We start from the raw sequence: 21,387 nt of genomic DNA on the forward strand, positions 1-21,387 counted from the left end.
CAACATTTCCTTCTTCCCTGGCATGATTGGATCTATTCAAAAAGCCTCTTGCGAAACCAGCTGCGTTTTGAGGTTTGGTTGTGAAAACAACTGGGCTTTTGTACAATTGGTGACTAAGTCCCATTGCAAACAAGGCAACCTGCAGTTTCTCCTGTCAATCTGCAGTTTCTGCCTCCCTTTCACCTGCTGCACCGAACTGTCCCCATTTGCTCACGGTGAGAAACGGCAAGCAGGAACGGGATGCCGTTCTTTTTGCCACGACGCAACGTGCAGGCAGGAGAGCGCTGAAATTTCTCGTTGCTGTCAGCGAGAGCGATTGTCTCTCCACTATGTTTTCTCTGTGCAAGACATAGCACAAGAGCAAATGCAAGTAAAAGCAAATTAAAGTCAAATCTCAAAAGCAAATTAAGGTAAAATCATGCAAACAGTTGTACACTGCCCTGTGTGGTATAGTGGTTAAGAGCGGTGGACTCTAATCTGGAGAACCGGGTTTGATTCCCCACTCCTCCACATGAGTGGTGGACTCTAATCTGGAGAATCGGGTTGGTTTCTCCTCTCCCACACATGAAGCCTGCTGGGTGACCTTGGGCTAATCACAGTCCTCTCTGAACTCTCTCAGCCCCACCTACCTCCCAAGGTGTCCGTTGCGGGGAGGGGACGATTGTAAGCCGCGCGATATAAAAACCAACTCCTCTTCTATGCATCACCGATCATTTGGTTGTGTATGGTTCTTCCCTCCTGCCCACGCTTAAATATCTAGAGAGCCAGCGTGGTGTAGTGGTTAAGAGTGGTGGTTTGGAGCGGTGGTCTCTGATCTGGAGGACCGGGTTTGATTCTCCACTCCTCCACATGAGCGGCGGACGCTAATCTGGTGAACTGGGTTTGTTTCCCCACTCCTCCACACGAAGCCAGCTGGGTGACCTTGGGCAAGTCACTCTCTCTCAGCCCCACCTGCCTCCCAGGGTGTCTGTTGTGGGGGGGAAGGTGATTGCAAGCCAGTTTGAGTCTCCCTTAAGTGGTAGAGAAAGTCGGCATATAAAACCCAACTCCTCCTCTTCATCATCTAGCCCTCTCCTGTGCAGGTTTACTAAAATGTTAGTCCCACCGAGTCTGGTAGGGCTTCCTCGCAAGGTTGCAAGCGTTTTGTTCTGCAGCCACCTGTTTTTATACCCACCCCTACTGTCCAGGGCACTGGAGACGGGGCTGGGCGAAATGCACAGAGCGGAATTCCCTCCCGCTGGGCTAATTTCTTTGGAGATCATCGGCAGCCATTGTTTGTCTGCTATCTGCCTTGTTATGGCATTTTCTGCAGGCTTGATTGTAATTGCTGTGTGTTTGTGCGGCGCTGGCCGCGCTCGGAAAACCCCAAAATACAGAGGCCTACTTATTCATTTAGTGCTAGGGCGGCGGGGGTGGGGGGGGGGAACCTGAGGAAGGCCAACCTCAAGGAAACCTTCCCAAAACAGTGAGCGAGGGGTAGCCAAGAGCTGAACAGTACAGGCTTTATTTCAGGGTATTTTTTTTAAAAAAAAAAAAGTTTGAAGAAGAATATGAAACGGGATCTGACCGGCATTCCAGAAGGATGGAGACATTTGTCTCTGCGAGAACTGGTCCCGATATTAGCCGGACAAAGCTAACCCTGGCGACACACGGTGAAGGGGGCCGGCCGTTCCTTGAAATAATTAACACACGCACACACACAAAAACCTCCTCACACATGACTTCACCTGGAGAATGCGACCTTCTTAGTTTTCAGTGGGTTTTTTTCCCCCTTCCCCCTCCTGTCCTGGGTTTCTGGGATCCTTTTCACCTTTGCTCGAGGGAGACTCAAAGGTGAGGACGTAACCGAGGGTTGGTAGTGCGCCCAGAGGGATAGGGACGCAAACTTTAAATATCATGGCCAACTCTACCCCTCGACATCTCGTGGATAAAAATCGTAGAGTTGGAAGGGACCACCAGGGTCATCTAGTCCAACCCCCTGCACAATGCAGGAAATTCACAACTACCTCCCCCACACACACACCTAGTGACCCCTACTCCATGCCCAGAAGATGCCCAAGATGCCCTCCCTCTCATCATCTGCCTAAGGTCATAGAATCAGCATTGCTGACAGATGGCCATCTAGCCTCTGCTTAAAAACCTCAGGGGAAGGAGCACTTACCAGCTCCCGAGGAAGCCTGTTCCACCGAGGAACCTCTCAAACTGTTAGAAAATTCTTCCTAATGACTGGACAGAAACTCTTTTGATTTAATTTCAACCCGTTGGTTTCGGTCGGACCTTCTGGGGCAACAGAAAACAACTCGGCACCATCCTCTATGTGACAGCCCTTCAAGTACTTGAAGATGGTTCTCATAGCACCTCTCAGTGCATGCTGCCTGCGATACCCCTATTTCCATATCCAACGCCACTGCCTGAACGCACCCCTCAATTCTTATTTGTACACATTGCTGAAAGCTATACTCTGCCTGTTCGTACTAGTTTACCTAGTAGTGCTTCATCCTACACTGATTTAAAAGCCAGTTTTGTGGGGGGTTGTTTAAACATATAGTAAAAAAAACAACCCATAGTTTTCATACAAGGTGAGGCCAACTGGTCAAAATATACCCCAGCTTTTGCAGTGTGTGTAATGGGAAGGGATGGTACCATAGGATTCATATCTGTGAATCAGCTCATCCCCATACTACCGAGATCAGCTCCCCTGGAGAAAATGAATGCCTTGAGCAGTGGACTCTATGGCATTGTGTCCCACTGAGGTCCCTTTCCTCCCCTGTCCGCTATGGCATTGTACTGAGGTCCCCGTCCTCCCCAGGATCTGATGAGACTGGGCTGGCCTGGGTCGCCCAGGTCCAGGCGAGAGACAGAGGGGGTATGCCATTGCCTGCCTGTGCGTAGCAACCCTGGACTTCCTTGGTGGTCTCCCATCCAAGTACTAACCAAGGCCACCTTTGCGAAGAAGGAGGAGGAGGTGAAAACGGGAAAAACTCAGGGGAGGGCGAGGTGACCTCTGACGGTCGGAAACAGCATGCATAATCACACAAAGGCAGCGGAGGGGTGACAGCGAGTGAAACAGCCATGCATAATAGACCTTGGTCTGGGGATAGTTAACCTCGAAGAAGAAGGAAGAGTTGGTTTTTATATGCCCGCTTTCTCTACCATTTAAGGGAGAATCAAACCGGTTTACAAGCACCTTCCCTTCCCCACAACAGAGACCCTGTGAGGTAGGTGGGGCTGAGAGAGCTGTGACTAGTCCAAGGTTACCCAGCTGCCTTCATGTGGAGGAGAGGGGAATCAAACCCGGTTCTCCAGATCTTCCGGTAGGCTGGTTTGGCCGAAACGCAGCTTCTCCTCGGCACTCCCGACGGAGAACCAAGAAACGTCTTGAATTTTGGATTCCAACGCTTTGAATTTAATTTCGGAGTGGATTTGTGCTAAAGAGTTTGGGAGCCACTTTCCTTGCTGCAGACTCCCGGCCTCCTCAAGGTTTTCAAGCACAGATCTAAAAAGAAAGAGCCATCCAAAAAAATCTTCCACTTGATAGCTGAGATTTACAGGCTGCCTTTTTGCAAAGAGGGTAATCCAAAACTTTCTTGGCTGCAATTAAGTAAATCTTGTGTCCTGAAGCAATGAGATAATATCGGCATAGAAATGCTCTTTTAAAAGTTTCCTGTTCCCATTGTGCTCGCAATCCCCGCAGGATAATATTCTCATTCACTAAATCCGACGTCCACTAAAAATAATTAAAACAGGTGTGAGTCACTAGGATCCCCCCTAACTTTCATTAGCTTTTAATGCCGAAGCAGGATTTTAACATATGTATTTTATTTGATCGGTCTGAGAAAATCCTGGCATTAGGACAACGTCTAGAAGGAACCGGAAAAAAATCTAAGCATTCGATGGGAAAAGAAAGAAGCGAGTGGATAACGCACGGCGGCTCGGGGAAGCGTGACGAAAGAACTGACTTGAAAAGCAGAGAAACAACTCAAAGGATGTGCGGATGTGACAAGGCTGAAGGATTTGATGGTATAAAGTCCTTAGGGCAGGGTTGCCAACCTCCAGGGGGTTGCTGGAGATCTCCCACTATTACAACTGATCTCCTGGCGGCCGAGATCCGTTCACCTGGAGAAAATGGCCGCTTTGGCAATTGGACTCTATAGCCCTCCCCACTCCAAACCCTGCCATCCTCAGGCTCCACCTTCAAAATCTCCAGGTATTTCCCAACCTGGAGCTGACAACCTTACCCAAACCCTGCCCTCCTCAAGATCCACCCCCCAAATCTCCCTTGTCTCGTTCCTAGGGTTGCCAACTTCCAGGTACTAACTGGAGGTCTCCTGCTATTACAACTGATCTCCAGGCGACAGAGATCAGTTCCCCTGGAGAAAATGGACACTTCAGCAGTTGGACTCTATGGCCTTGTAGTCCTTCTCCAAACCCCGCCCCCCTCAGGCTCCACCCCCAAAAAACCTCCAGGTATTTCTCAGCCCGGAGCTGGCAACCCTATATATCAGTAAGAGTGTGACCGTTTTCTCTTCCCGCTTGACCCTAATCCAGAAACATTTGCAGTTTGACTTTCAATCTAGGATTCCCCCTTGCTTTCAGCCACTGGTCGGTTGGACCCTCTACTTTTTGGCAGACGTTCCCCTTAAATAATCACCCCGTTCTGTTGAGCATCGAACGCTTGCTGCTGAGGACAAGGAGGAGTAAGAAAGAAAATGGTCCATAAAATTTCCATTACTCTGAAAAGCAGAAACATCTGCTGGAGAGTGTAAAGTGACACTAAGAAATAGTGTTTACCAGCAAGGCGCTGGCGTCGGATCCAATCTGAACCTCGGCAAGAAAAGAAAGGACTGGCTCTCCCATCCATGGAATTACTGGCTTGTTGGTGCCTTGTGAATATCTGCCCCCGGGTTTTCCCAGCGTGGCAAAGGTAGGGTTGGCCTTCTCACGTACCCAGGAGACGTCCTCATTCTTCTGGCTGCGAACTCGCTCGCCACGGCTGAAACGGAGAGCTGTTTCTCATAAACAAGCGTTATGCAAAAAAAAACCACAGTCCGCAATGCTTATTTTGCACATTGAGATTAAAAAAAAAAAAAAAATCTGGAAAGCGACATTGGAAGAAACTAAAGCTGGGTTTTGTCAAGGGTGGGATGAAGTAACAGCAGAGGTCTCCAAACACTTCTCTGTCGGTGTCTGGGGTGCTCGAGGATTGATCACCCCTGGGCCAGCCTTGGATCTTCTTACTTGGCAGTCACAGCAAATGTCTCTTTGACCATGGCCATTCATTTGTCCCATTGCCCCTCTATGGTTGCAGGACCCCCGTGGTCTAAAAGAGAAAGTCGAGTGCCATGTGGAACTCCCTGCCCCAGGATGTGGAGATGGCTGCCAACTTGGAAGGCTTGAAGAGTGGACATGTTCATGGAGGAGAGGACTATCCATGGCTACTAGTCAAGAGGAATACTGATTGTGATACATACCTATTCTCTCCAGGATCAGAGGAGCATGCCGATTATATAAGGTGCTATGGAACAGAGGCAGGATACTGCTGCTGCTGCAGTCGCCTTGTTTGTGGACTTCCTAGAGGCCCCTGGTTGGCCACTGTGTGAACAGACTGCTGGACCTGATGGGCCTTGGTCTGATCCAGCAGGGCTTCCCTTATGTTCTTATGGAAGATGGGGCTATAAATGGCTACTAGTCAAAATGGATATTAGACATGATGCATACCTATTCTCTACAGTATCAGAGGAGCATGGCTATTATATTAGGTTCCGTGGAACACAGGCAGGATGGTGCTGCTGCAGTCGTCTTGCTTGTCGGCTTCCTGGAGGCATCTGGTTTGCTGCTGTGTGAACAGACTGCTGGACTTGATGGGCCTGGGTCTGATCCAGCAGGGCTGTTCTTATGTTCTTAATTCCAAAAGGGCCTGCAGGCTCAAAAAGGTCGACCTCTGTAATAATGCAATAGGATTAGGATTAGAGAATTAGAAAAGAATTCAAATGCAGAATTCTACCCACTCATGGTGCAATCCTAAAGAGATTTATACCCTTCAACCCTTCTAGCCCTCCCTCTCATGATCTGCCTAGGGTCATAGAATCAGCATTGCTGACAGATGGCCATCTAGCCTCTGCTTTAAAACCTCCAGGGAAGGACAGCTCACCACCTCCCGAGGAACCCTGTTCAACTGAGGAACCACTCTAACTTTCAGGAAGTCCTAATGTTTTGCTGGAGACTCTTTTGATCTAATTTAAACCTGTTGGTTCTGGTCCAACCATTGGGGAGCAACAGAAAACAACTCAGCACCATCCTCTATATGAGAGTCCCTAAAGTACTTGATGGTTATCATATCACCTCATATCACAGCATGGTGTAGTGGATAAGAGCGGTGGTTTGGAGCGGTGGACTCTGATCTGGAGAACCGGGTTGGTTTCCCCACTCCTCCACATGAAGCCAGCTGGGTGACCTTGGGCTAGTCACACTCTCTCAGCCCCACCTACCTCACAGAGTGTCTGTTGTGGGGAGGGGAAGGGAAGGTGATTGTAAGCCGGTTTGATTCTCCCTTAAGTGGCAGAGAAAGTCGGCATATAAAAACCAACTCTTCTTCCTCCTCTCCTCTCCAGGCTAAACAGGGAACTAGTTTCTGGTCTGTATGATCCCAAGTGGCTGTCTCCTGGCTCCCGACACACCAGTAGCCACCTAGGCATGTGATCCCCTCACCTGTGCACGCACCTGAGTAAGAAAGTTCGAGTCAATGCTCCTCAGAATTTGGGGTGTGCGTGTGTGCCTGTTAGGTTGACCCCAGCGATGATGGAACAAGCTTGTTTTCTGTTGCTTCAGCGACTAGGACACGGAACAATGAATTTAAACTAAGAGAAAAGCGATTCCCCCTAAACGTTAGGAAGAACTTTCTGACGGTGAGGGCGGTTCGACGGTGGAATGCGCCGCCTCGGAGGGTGGTGGAGTCCCCGTCTTTGGAGAGGCTGGATGGCCATATGTCGGGAGCTCTTTGATTGTGGGATTCTGCATGGCAGGGGGCTGGACTGGATGGCCCTTGTGGTCTCTTCCAACCTTATATGATTTTGTGATTTTGTGACTGGTATACCTGCAGTGCTGCAGGAAGCTGGTCTAGTTTTAGAAACCGCACACGTCATCTTGCATTGCGACCGTCCACAGCGCACAGGATGCAGATGTCCGTCTTGGAGCGCTGCCGAAACATTGAGAAAACCCACCTTCCTCTGCTCGCTGCGCACGCGGCACGAAGGTTCTGGTCCAGAGCTGCAGAGTAGCTGTGGGAAGTATAATTGCCGTCCGAGCTTCGCCAGCTTGTCAATGGCGATTAGGCTTAACTGATTCCAGGGCTCATCCAAAACCAATTCAGAAATATTTTCTTATGCGCTTAAGAAAATGGGTCTTAGGAGGCAGGTGGCTACAGCTACGAAAGCAGCCAGTATCTATTCTGTTTCGAATGTTTTAATCGTTCTCTCTTCACCCTGGGTTTACCCTGGCATTCCTTTGGGAGCCAGTGTGGTGTAGTGGCTAAGAGCAGTGGTTTGGAGCGGTGGAGTCTGATCTGGAGAACCGAGTTCGATTCCCCCACTCCTCCACATGAGCGGCAGAGGCTAATCTGGTGAACCGGATTTGTTTTCCACTTCTACACACGAAGCCAGCTGGGTGACGTTGGGCAAGTCACACTCTCTCAGCCTCACCTTCCTCACAGGGTGTCTGATGTGGGGCGGGGAAGGGAAGGTGATTGTAAGCCGGTTTTTTCTCCCTTAAGTGGTAGAGAAAGTCGGCATATAAAAACCAACTCTTCTTCTTCCTCTTCTTCTTTGGACTAGCAGTGTCTTGGGGTATTAAGCAAAGCACCCTCCATTTCCCAATCATAACAAGAGGGATGATGAAATCCAAAAAGTTTTCACTCTCTGGCAGAAGCCGGCAATAGAAGGGGACAGACAAATATTCCTTGGGAAGGAATTCCACAGTTTTGGTGCCACAACCTGTCACAGGTTGCCACACATCTGCCAGGTTGCCCTGTATTCAAGGGCTGACCGTTGTACCTTTCACTGAAAATCCAGCGCCCCTATCCTCAAAATCTAAAATGTCTTGTTCCAGGGGAGCATCTCTGCCTGCATCAAAAAGACTTCTGGAAAGACACAACCCTGAATATCCAAAATAGTATCCACTGACCTTAGGGTTCCCAACCTCCAGGTAGTAGCTGGAGATCTCCTACTATTACAACTAGGCTTGCAGGGCCGTGGCGTTAGCGCACAAAGCACGTGTGCCTGCAACGGCACGCTCGCGTGCCCGCGTGCAATGTGCCTACGTCACTTCTGGTTTAACCTGGAAGTGACAGGGATGCTGTAGCGATCCGGGCCAAAATTTTATGGTTTCCATAGAGTTTTAGCCGAGGGTGCTAGAGCATCCGCGTCACTTTCGGGTTAAACCAAAAGTGATGTGTGTGCTGCGTCTGCGCATGTGTGCCCGCAGTGCCCACCAGCCCTCAGCTGGCCGGCGGGCAGCCCGGTGGGTGGGCAGTAGTTTACCCGCTGCCACCGGGCAATTGGCAACCCTAATTACAAGTGATCTCCAGCCAATAGAGATCAGTTCACCTGGAGAAAATGGCCGCTTTGGCAATTGGACTCTATGGCATTGAAGTCCCTCCCCAAACCCTACCCTCCTCAGGCTCCTCCCTAAAAAACCTTCAGGTGGCGAAGAGGGATCTGGCTACCCTAACTGACCTATTTAAGAAAAACCTTTTTTTCAATGAAATCCTTTAGTTAGCAAAGTTGTGTATTCCAAATCCCTTTGCTGAAACTTCAAGTAAGTGAGCAAATGTGACATGAAACCTTCTTTCCAAAGCCATGGTTTATTTCTGGAGGAAACATCGTGCGGCTCTTGAAGGTTTCTTTCATCTTTGTTTTGTTGAAAGTCCCATTCCATAAAGTTTAGCAGAGGCCACTGATCTGGAGGGTGGGGTGGGGGGTGGGGAATCAGTCCTCCGCCTTTGCCAAGTTATGCATGTCGGAGGAAAGTTATTTTATGTAAATCTGGAAATGATCATCCGCTGTCACATCTCAGACTTTTCTCATTAAATTATTGATTTCCCTTCAACAACCAAAAAGGAGAAAGAACCCACCAAAGCATTAAAAAAAAAAAATCTGCCAGCTTCTCAAAATACCCACTTTTTAAGCCCTATGATAATTTCCTAGAATAATCCAAAGGGAACATCTTACGCAAAGTTTTACGTGTCTTTTTTCCCTAGAATCATCCAAAGGAAAGATCTTATGCAAAGCTTTACGTGTCTTTTTCCTGCTGTCCCCTAAGCATGCCATGTCCCTCTTCTTATTACACACCCTAACATCTGACTTCCTATTGATAGGGAAAATGAGCCTGTTTCATGCAAGCGCTCCGTAATAAAACCCAGAGAAGATAATGATCTCTCCAGCGCTTGATCTACAAATACTTCCTTCTGCTAACTGGCATGAACGTTCCCTTCTCCTGTCCTGCCCCCTCCAGCTTTTCAGGAGCTGACCCTGCTTTCCTGGACATTTTGAGGCAGATCAATGTCCCTTGTAAAGAGGTTTACACGTTTTATAAGTTCCCTGGTTTAAAAAAAGAAAAGCGCACAATGAAGCAGAAAGCCGCGACGTAATGAAAAGATGTGACACGGTGCAGAAAGCCTGCCTTGGCATAGTGAGAGAGGGGGAAAAGTTCCATTGTGATGGAGAAGATGGACCTGTTCACGGCATTGCATGAACCACAGCTTTACTGTATAAAGCCTGCAGTTAATCCTAGACTTGAGGCCTAAATATACGATGCTAGTAGGGTTGCCAACCTCCAGGTACCAGCTGGAGATCTGCTTTTACAACTGATCTCCAGCCGATAGAGGTCAGTTCCCCTGGAGAAAAATGGCCACTTTGGCAATTGGACTATGGCACTGAAGTCCCTTCCCTCCTAAACCCCGCCCTCCTCAGGCTCTGCCCCAAAAACCTCCCGCTGGTGGTGAAGAGGGACCTGGCAACCCTAGATGTTAGGGTCCCCATTTTGCAGGCCCCGGCAGGGAATTACCTGCCCCCAGCCTTAGTTTCCTGCTCCCTAAGGAACTGTGGAGAAAAAAATGGCCTCCACATAGTAATGCTGTAGGTAGAGTAGGGTTGCCAACCTCCAGGTGGTATCTGGAGATCTCCCTCTATTACATCTGATCTCCAGACGACATAATCAGTTCACCTGGAGACAATGGCCCCTTTGGAAGGTGGACTCAATGGCATTATACCACACAGAAGTCCCTCCCCTCCCCAGGCCCCACCCTCCTCAGGCTCCACCCCCAAAATATCCAGATATTTCCTAACCCAGAGCTGGCAACTAGGGTTGGCAACCTCCAGGAATTAGCTGGCGAACTCCGGCTATTACAACTTGTCTCCAGCCGATAGAGATCAGTTCACCTGGAGAAAATGTCCGCTTTGGCCATTGGACTCTATGGCATTGAAGTCCCTCCCCAAACCCCATCCTCCTCAGGCTCCGCCCCAAAACCTCCCAGCAGTGGCAAAGAGGGAACTGGCAACCCTACTGGCAACCCTAAGCTAGAGACCATACAGATCAGGCGTTCCCAGTTAAAGAATCTTGAAAAGGAGATGGGCAAAGACCTTTCTCTGCTTGGGATGCTGCAGAGATGACAATCCTGAGCTAGGTGGACTGATGGCTGGAGGGTGGAAGGCATCTTTGTGTGTTCCTAAGCAATGAGATCCGGGAAAGACTTTATCCCTTTTCAGTTGTTACACTTCTGGTGCTTAAACCGCTCATAAGGGGAGACTGTGCTACCTGCAACCCTTCCAATATGTGTGGTTGCTGTGTGAATAGTGCCTATACCTGTATTTTCCAGATTTTAGCACATGGGGTTGGATTTTTTGAGAGTATGCGTACGCCCGTACCACTTGAACAATAAATGCGTCGCCCGTGTGTATCAAGCAAAACGTTCGTAGCACCAAAAGAGAGCCAGCGTGATGTAGCGGTTAAGAGCGATGGTTTGGAGCAGCGGACTCTGATCTGGAGAACCGGGTTTGATTCCCTACTCCTCCACATGAGCGGCGGAGGCTGATCTGGAGAACCGGGTTGGGTTCACCACTCTCCACATGAAGCCAGCTGGGTGACCTTGGGCTAGTCACAGTTCTCGTAGAGCTCTCTCAGCCCCACCTACCTCACAGGGTGTCTGTTGTGGGAAGGGGAAGGGCAGGTGATTGTAAGCCGGTTTGATTCTCCCTTCAGTGGTAGAGAAAGTCAGCATATAAAAACCAACTCTTCTTCTTGTTCTTTTTCTTGTTGTTCTGCTGCTGCCGCTGCCTGAAAAGGGTTTTTTAACCATCTGATTCTGCTGGAGGTGTAATAAACTTGTCCTAAATCATCCAGTAGTTGGAAGGAAATGGCTTGTCAGCAGCCGGTCTCTGAGACCACCAAGGAAGTCCAGGGTTGCTTCGCAGAGGCAGGCAATGGCAAACCACTTCTGAACGTCTTTTGCCCTTTCCTCCAGGGGAACTGATCTCTGTCGGCTGGAGATCAGTTGTAATCGCAGGCAATCTCCAGTTAGTACCTGGAGGTTGGCAACCCTTCATATAATCTCTCCCCAAGCTCTCAACGGAGTCTGATTTTTACTAGCAAGTGCTTAGCTGTAACCAGAAGGCATTGAAAGGGACAACTGGATGGCAGGGGGGGGGGGGATGCAGACGGCCTTAAGTAGGAAGTGAAGGGAGGTGTGAGCAAGGGGGAAAATTCCCACTTTGTCAACTTAAGAGGATTAAGGAAGACCCCATCGGTCTGGGATTTTAAAGAAGACCCTACCTTGGGGTTGCATCATGGATTAAGTTCTGTGTGGCTGAGGGAGAAAACAAGTCATTCGAAATGGGCGGAAAGGCAGCCAAGACAGCGGTGGGAACCGCCGAGCCGGAACGTTTTGGCTCCCTTCCTCGCCTTTCATTTTAGAGCAACCTTCCAAGGTAGCAAAGCCCCAAACTGCTCCTGCGAAGCCTGGGTCCTGTGCTCTTCATTTCTTTATCTGTTCAGGATCATTTCTATGCTGCCTCTTCACAATCCTGCTCGAGGCGGCTTCCAATTAAAATAATGCTAACAGCGGAAAAACAACAAGGCATTAAAAAGCAAGCCAGTGGGCATAAGCAGCATTTTTAAAAATTGCCCATAAAACAAACTCAGGCCAGAATAGGGTTTCCAGCTCTGGGCTGGGAAATACCTGGAGATTTTAGGGGTGGAGTCTGGGGATGGTGGGTTTTTGGAGGGGAGATACTTCATTGGGGTAGAATAGAATAGAGTCCACCTTCCCATTTCTCCTGGTCTCTGTTGCCTGGAGATCAGTTGTAATCCCAGGAGATCTCCAGACACCACCTGGAGATTGGCTAGGGTTGCCAACCTCCAGGTAGTAGCTGGAGATCTCCTGCAATTACATCTGATCTCCAGCCGATAGAGATCAGTTCACCTGGAGAAAATGGCCGCTTTGGCTACTGGACTCTATGGCGTTGAATCCCTCCCTTCCCCAAACCCCGCCCTTCTCAGGCTCCGCCCCAAAAACCTCCCATCAGTGGCGAAGAGGGACCTGGCAACCCTAAGATTGGCAACCCTAGACCAGAAGCAGATCATTACAGCATCTGGCAAGATAAAACTAAGTAAAAGCCTGGGTGGACAAATGTTTTGACCTGGTGCCTAAAAGACAGTAAAATTGGGGCCAGGCAAGCCTCAAGGGAGAGGGCGTGCCAGAGGCGAGGAGCCACCACAGAAAAGGCCCCTTCTCCAGTCACCACCTGCCTCCCTTCTGAAGGTGGGAGCAAAGAGAGCAAGATCTTAACCAGTGGGCTGGGTAGTACAGGAGGAAACAGTCCTTCACGTACCTTGACCCCAGGCTATTTAGGGCCTTCAAGATAAGAACCAGCCCATTGGCTTATGCTTGCAAACGAAGGGGTAACCAGTGCAGATTTGTCAACCCAGGGGTGATACGATCCCTGCGACCAACCCCTGTCAGTAGCCTGGCCACCGCATTTTGGACCAATGGAAGTTTCCAGGTCGTTTGGAAAGGCAGCCCCATGTAGAACACATGGTAGTCTTCTTGGAGGATGATTCTGTTGCAAGTCTGCATCAATACAGAGCCTGAATGTTCCAGATGGAGGGATGTGGCCGAATTGCCCACCTCTAGCTGAGAATCATTGGAAGGAAGCCCAGCTAGACCAGTGACTCATACAGAGATGCAACTGGCAGGCTTTTCCGTGGCAGCATTCTTTGGGTTCGCAGGTCCCTTTGATCGTTCAATTAATTTATTTGTCGAAGTACACTAGCAGTCCTCATATGCCACATAGTTCTGCTTGGGGAATAACCTTCTAATGCCCCGAGCATTACGCTTATATTGTTGGGAGATCCTTATCGTCCTATAAGATGGGTCTATATGATTAGCCCAATACAGATAGCATGTGGGGGGGGGCAGGGGAACTGTGACATATCCTGGCTTGCTTAAGGCCATGTAGTGTGTTCGTAGGAGAGACAAGACCTAAACAAAGATCTTGTTGGTACACAAGCTTTATCTCATACAACCACAATATTGCATTAGCCCTCAACTGCTTGTTGTTTCATTTAAAAGGGGAAATGTCCTCCTAACTGCAGCAGCTGAGAAGCAGGGACTTGCAACCTAGAAGAAGAGGAGTAGTACCTGGAGGTTAGCAACCCTAACTTCAATGCCATAGAGTCCAATTGCCAAAGCAGCCACTTTCTCCAGGTGAACTGATCTCTGTCAGCTGGAGATCAGTTGTAATCTCAGGAGATCTCCAGCTACTACCTGGAGGTTGGCAACCCTAGTACAGGCCCAGTGCACAGACAGTGTTTTGACTTATTATCTAATAGGGATGCCAGGTCCCTCTTCACCAATGGCGGGAGGTTTTTGGGGTGGAGCCGAAGGAGGGCGGGGTTTGAGGAGGGGCAGGACTTCAATGCCATAGAGTCCAATTGCCAAAGTGGCCATTTTTCTCCAGACGATCTGATCTCTATCGGCTGGAGGTCAGCTGTAATAGCAGGAGATCTCCAGCAAGTACCTGGAGGTTGGCAACCCTATTATCTATGCATCCCGTTGACCCTTCCTCTTTGGTAACTGGTAGAAGTACCTTCCCCTCACATCTCCCATATGGAGAGCAGAACTGTTTCTTTCAGACATGTAACACTTTGAGCTGTGATATCTTGCCAATAAGGGGGGGGGTAAGTAACACTAAAAATAATTTTTTTAAAGTTTTGGAAATAAGCAAAGGCGCCTCAAAAAAAGGGGGGGGTAAGGGGGTGGAAGGACATCTTTTGCCAGAAACGAAACGTCTAGACAGCTGTGCTAGGTGGAGACAGTACACAATAAAAACCTAGAGGGGACCAATTAAATTGTGGTTGAATAGCTTTTTGCCTGGTGGCAAAGCAAGCCAAGGGAGAAACCAACCCCAAATGTTGCCATTGTGGAAACTGTTGGCGTGGCTGTGATGGTCTATGGTTGTAACTCCAAACAGATCTGGACTGATAGTAGCGGCGCTTTTGTAGTGTTAGTAATCCATCAGTCGCCACCTCAGACCTATTTGCATGTCTAGCAACTTACAGACGTTGCATGGAGAATAGACATAGGTCTTATTAGAAACGTATGGCTGTTCTCTTCTCCTCTCTCTTGTCATGCGTATGATGCATCTTGTGACATGGTGCATTCCCATCATGAGCTGTCCTGTGTCCCAACTTGGGATGTGTTGAAATTGATGCTGTATCACACCATCGCATCTTGCAATTCATTACTATGCAAATTCATTACTAATACAATATTACTATTTTGCAAAGTGCAATATGCATTACTATTGAAATATTACTGTCGCACAATATGCAATTCATGACTATTCATTACTATTGTGTGTGTAAAGTGCCGTCAAGTCGCAGCCGACGTATGACAACCCCTTTTTGGGGTTTTCATGGCAAGAGACTAACAAAGGTGGTTTGCCAGTGCCTTCCTCTGCACAGCAACCCTGGACTTCCTTGGCGGTCTCCCATCCAAATATTAGCCAGGGCTGATCCTGCTTAGCTTCTGAGATCTGACAAGATCAGGCTAGCCTGGGCCATCCAGGTCAGGGCATTCATTACTATTACAATATTACAATTCATTACTATTACAAGGTAAATTTTCCGTTAACGTTAAGTGAAGTGTAACTTCCGCCAATTCCTCCTTCCTGCTGCAGGACCCCCACCCCAATTTGTCCCTCATGCCGTTCCTGGGGGTCCCCATTCCCCAGGAACAACATATTGAAAAGATCCGCGGTCTGCAGCGGGAGGGCAAGAGGCAGGAAAGTTCTGTTCTGCTAACGGAATTGCCTTCTGTTAGTAGAAAATTTGGTCTGGATCCAACTCGATGTCTTATGGGGAAAGGAGGGGTTAAACCAGTTTTTTTCCACAAGACATATGCATTTTGGATGCTACCTAATGCTATACTAAGGAAAAGGGGCAAAGATAGCTATGCTTTGGAAATAGGGTTGCCAGATCCCTCTTTGCCACCGGCAGGAGGTTTTTGGGGCGGAGCCTGAAGCAGGCGAGGGGAGGGGAGCCAGCGTGGTATAGTGGTTGAGAGCAGTGGTTTGGAGCGGTGGACTCTTATCTGGAGAACCAGGTGCGATTCCCGACTCCTCCACATGAGCGGCGGAGGCTAATCTGGTGAACCGGGTTGGTTTCCCCACTCCTCCACATGAAGCCAGTTGGGTGACCTTGGGCTAGTCACAGCTCTCTCAGCCCCACCTACCTCACAGGGTGTCTGTTGTGGGGAGGAGAAGGGAAGGTGATTGTAAGCTGGTTTGATTCTTCCTTAAGTGGTGGAGAAAGTCGGCATATAAAAACCGACTCTTCTATATGCAACAACATATTTTTAAACAACATGTTCATTTTAGAAGGCATCCTGTTAGAAAGAGCTTCTGCCTGAAATGTTGAAGAGCTACTATTAGAGTTATGCATCACTCCCAAATATTTGTGATTGGCTCCGCCTCCTGCGGCAGCCATTTTGTGGTTCTGTCCCACCACCCTGTGTGGCGCTCGCAGGCTCAAAAAGGTCAGGGACCCCGGAAGCGAGTACCCACCCGTCTCTAGACCACTTTTTCCATACTCGGCCCCACCATTTGGTGAACATCTCATCTGTACAATTTCATGTTCCCAGGATGTGGTGATGGCTGCCAACTTGGAAGGCCTTAAGAGGGGAGTGGACATGTTCATGGAGGAGAGGGGTATTCATGGCTACTAGTCAAAATGGATACTGGTCATGATGTATACCTATTCTCTCCAGGATCAGAGGAGCATGCCTATTATCTTGGGTGCTGTGGAAGACAGGCAGGATAATGTTGCTGCAGTCATCTTGCTTGTGGGCTTCCTAGAGGCACCTGGTTGGCCACTGTGTGAACAGATGGCTGGGCTTGATGGGCCTTGATCTGATCCAGCAGGGCTTTTCTTATGTTCTTATATTCAGGGAATGCCATAGAGTCCAATTGCCAAAGTGGCCATTTTCTCCTGATGAACTGATCCCTATTGGCTGGAGATCAGTTGTAATAGCAGGAGATCTCCAGCTACCACCTGGAGGTTGGCATCCCTACTTATCTAAAATAACATGTTCGTATGTTATTTTAGATAAGTAGGGATGCCAACCTCCAGGTGGCAGCTGGAGATCTTCCGCTAATACAACTGATCTCCAGGCGACAGAGATCAGATGGAGAAAGTGGCCTCTTCAGAAGGGGGAGTCTACGGCATTATACCCCATTGACATTTCTCTCCTCCCCGAACCCCGCCCTTCTCAGGCTTCGCCCCCAAAATCTCCAGCTATTTCCCAACCCGTAGGGTCGCCATGAGTCGGAAGCGGCACTTAACACACACACACATTTCCCAACCCAGAGCTGGCAACCCTGCGGAGAAGCTTCCCAAAAGCAACACCTGGTGTTCAAAAAATTGATAAATCGTGAACGAAAGAGTCGGAGCTGTTGTATTGTGGTAGGAACAAGGCAACCCTTCCCCCTTTACATCTGCCTACGGCTTAAGCAAATGCCAATGCTCCATAAGTAGGCATGCAAGGATGAATCATCCGTAGCCACAAACTGGCCAAGCCCTCAGAGAATACAAACAGGATCAGACCGGGAGGCAGAGATTCACTCCAACTGTGGTTTCTCCGTTCACAATTGATAAAAGGAGTCATGTTCTTTTGGCGTCACCTGCGTTCACTCCCTCGCTCTCCGCTGTCCGTTTGATGCTTGTTTGGATTGCAAAATGCATCTTAATCTCGAGGCTTCATAAAAGGATGCAGTAAGCAGTTTTTGGGTGGGGGGGGGGTCGTTCGGTTGTTAAAAGAATATAAAGTGCGCAAAGATCCCTCTGGTCCTGATTTATAAGCTATTTGTTTTCTGGGTTGTTGTTTTTTTTTAAGTTGTCCTTTCGCCAAAACAAAAAAAATCGTTGGAAAGGTCTCTCCCCTTAGTTCTCCCGCGCGCTCCCCCTTTCCATTAAACAAATTTAGTGTAAATAATTAAAAAATAAAACCAAAACATATTGCCCGAGTTTTGTTTTGATCCGCCGTTATCGCCGGTCTTGTTGCTGTGATGGGAAAGATCAAAGGGGTTTAATTTGTGTTTCGGAGCAAATGTGTACGCACTGGGCAAGAAGATGCCTCGGTGGGTGATGCTTTGGAAAGAAGCAAGCTGTTCTGTATGGTCCGATCCGATCATCTCTGCTTGGGATTCCAAGGAGTAAGCCGTATATTTTGGACCAGGGATTGCTGAAGACAGCTGCATGCCGTCTACTAGACATCTCCTCCTTACGTCTTCCCCACAAGGGAGAGCACAGAACCAAAACAGCCCTCTCTACACGAGGGGAGGGGTCTTGGGGAAACGAGAGCATCTGTCTGGTTGGTGCGAGAAGGTGGGCTCGCCAGCGTGGTGTAGCAGTTAAGAGCGGTGGTCTGGAGCAGTGGACTCTGATCTGCAGAACCGGGTTCGAGTCCCCTCTCCTCCACATGTGCAGCGGATGCTAATCTGGCGAACTGGATTGGTTTCCCCACTCCTCCACATGAAGCCAGCGGGGTGACCTTGGGCTAGTCACAGCTCTCTTAGAACTCTCTCAGCCCCACCTCCCTCACAGGGTGTCTTTTGTGGGGAGGGGAAGGGAAGGCGATTGAAAGCCAGTTTGATTCTTCCTAAGTGGTAGAGAAAGTCAGCACATAATAACCTCCTCCTCCTCTTCTTCTTCCTCTTCCTCCTCCTCCTTTGTCTCTGAACCCCAACCCATCCATCTTTTTCGCAAGAACCTCAGGGAGTCTCCATGCTCGACCTGCAACCAAGATCTTTTAATCGAGACCTTAAACTATTTGGTCTCCCAGCTCCCTAAGTCCCACCCTAAGAGCAGGAGAGGCATGGATGGAAGGCATTATATTGATTTGTCGGTTCGTCTTACAGTCTCCCAAGCACAATATTTTCCTGACATTCATCTCGGAGGAGTGGGCGGGATTCTTTTTCCATCCTTTGTTGTTGCGCTGATTGGCAAGTGGATTTTGTTTTTTGTCTTCCTCTCCGTGCCAACGGGAAATGGCCTGAAGGGCAGAACATGGTGTCGAGGGAATCTGGCTCTCGTAGGCTGGTATGTTAGTTTTCCCCTTGCCTGGATCCAGGAGAAATGGTTCTCCAAGGAAGAACATTAAAAGAAGAAGAAGAAGAGTTGTTTTTTATATGCCGATTTACTCTACCACTTAAGGAAGAATCAGACCAGATTACAATCTCCTTCCCTTCCCCTCCCCGCAACAGACACCCTGTGAGGGGCTGAGAGAGCTCTAAGAGAGCTGTGACTAGCCGAAGGTCACCCAGCTGGCTTCATGTGTAGGAGTGGGGAAACAAATCCAATTCACCAGATTAGCCTCCGCCGCTCATGTGGAGGAGAGGGGAATCAAACTCGGTTCTCCAGATCAGAGTCCACTGCTCCATTATGGGTGAAATGGTGTCTGCTCATCCCACATGCAGCTGCCTTACAAAAGATGCCAGCCCAGTTATGGGAGAACACAAGAGGATGCTGTTTTTATTAGTTAATGTCTGTGCACTACCATGTTATTCAGGGAGACTGGCTGGGGTCAGGATATGTGAGGGTTTACTCGCAACAACCCTGTGGGGTAGGCTTCAATGGGAGGAGAATTCCACTCTTCTAAGAGCATTGATTTTAAAGGACTTTGCAGAGTGTAACTCTGCTAAGAATTGTGCGGGAAATAGGTGAAAGGGTGACATGTAAGACTTCTACCTGAGACCCTGGAGAGCTGATGCCAGTTTGAGTAGACAATACTGGCCTTGATGGATTGATGGTCTAATTCGTGTGTGTGATGCCTGCCGGCAGCGTCTTGTGCTTGGAGTAGGGTTGCCAACCTCCGGGTAGTTGCTGGAGATCTCCCGCTATGACAACTGATCTCCAGCCGATAATATGTTCCCCTGAAGAAAATGGCCCCTTTGGCAATTGGACTCTATGGCATTGAAGTCCCTCCCCTCCTTAAACCCCTCCTTCCTCAGGCTCTGCCCGCAAAATCTCCAGGTATTTCCCAACCCGGAGCTGGCAACCCTAGCTTGGAGGCATAGACCACTTTTGAATGTGGGATTGCGTTTAGCTGTTGTTGCTAACAGCCGATAGATGTTTCCTGCCATACATGTGAAACTACTCCTAAGACACACGTTTAACATAGGGTTGCCAGGTCCCTCTTTGCCACTGGCAGGAGGTTTTTGTGGTGGAGTCTGTGGAGGGCGGGGTTTAGGGAGGGGAGGGACTTCAATGCCATACAGTCCAATTGCCAAAGCGACCATTTTCTCCAGGGGAACTGATCTCCATCGGCTGGAGATCAGTTGTAATAGCAGGAGATCTCCAGCTAGTACCTGGAGGTTGGCAGCCCTAGTTGAACGCCATATGCTGAAGATGGACGGGAGAAAGTTATTTCAGCATCCTTTAAGATTCCACTACAAACTATTGTGCGATGGTGGAATATGTGTGGCTACCGTCTCAGGACCGGTCAATGCTCTTCCCCCCCACACACACACAAAAGAAGAAAAGCAGTTTATTCATCTGTGTGTCTCTCTTTCTCTCCCCCATGTAATATACGTTGATGTCGTATACCATTAAAACCAATTGAAACCAAAGAAGAAAAGCAGTTTATTCATCTGTGTGTCTCTCTTTCTCTCCCCCATGTAATATACGTTGATGTCGTATGCCATTAAAACCAATTAAAACCAAAGAAGAAAAGCAGTTTATTCATCTGTGTGTCTCTCTCTTTCTCTCCCCCATGTAATATACGTTGATGTCGTATACCATTAAAACCAATTACCTCCTGCAGATATTTCCTCTCTTAATAATACAGATTCTGGATTCAATTATTGAATCCCTTTCTCCCCCTTTTTTTTTGGGTTAGGAAATAGTAAATTCAGTTGATACACTCTGGATAGCAACTTCTCATGCGCGGTGGAGAACCAGCCCGTCAGGATGTTGGCATGATACGACGGTTGTTTTATTGTCAGGAAGAAAATTAAAAGGAGAAAGTCTAAGTATTGGCATATGTTGGTCCGTGGCCAGAGAGGGACGCCAGCAAAACATTTTATATTCATTCCAGAAACCTCATACTCTGTTATTTTCTCATTTTAATGCAGTTGGCAAATATTCCTATCACTGTCCACATTTGACAACAGTTCAACACTCTGTTGGGCTTTCTTTTTAAAAAAAAAAAGGGGGGGGGAGGAATCCTAATCCTTATTATACTTGTAAACATGTGTTTCTTTTGGCTTGGCGCTCTAGTGCTAAAGTGAAAATAACCATGTGGAACTCAAATCCAAAACCTTGCAGTGGGTTTTAAAAATAATTGTCCTGGTAAGTGGTCCAACTCATCTTTTCCTCATCGTTTTGGACAAGACAAGGATCGTGGCGGGAGGGGAAAAGAACCCGTTTGGTAAATGAGAACAAATTTGTTTTGCGCTTCGCTGGCTGAGCCGCTTCTGGAGGCGTCCCCCTCCCCAAAACCCCCCATTTTGGCCTTGATAGGACAATTTGAGGCTTCTTTCAATGCCGTTAGGACATTAGCATGCAGCTCTTGAATAGCATGCCAGTGTGCCTTGTCTAAGGGTTAAACTACACATTACATGGTTGTTTTTTTTTGCTGTGGCACAGTGGAAGATCCTCTGCTTTGCATGCAGACGGTCCCAGGTTCAATCCCTGGCAACGGCATCTCTAGTTAAAAAAGGAACAGGCAGTAGGTGATGAGAAAGGCCTCCACCTGAGACCCTGGAGAGCCACTGCCAGTCTGAGTAGATGATACAGACCTTGAGCCAGTGTGGTGTAGTGGTTAAGAGCGGTAGACTA

This window comes from Euleptes europaea, chromosome 20, assembly GCF_029931775.1.
Source record: "Euleptes europaea isolate rEulEur1 chromosome 20, rEulEur1.hap1, whole genome shotgun sequence".
NCBI lineage: Eukaryota > Metazoa > Chordata > Lepidosauria > Squamata > Sphaerodactylidae > Euleptes > Euleptes europaea.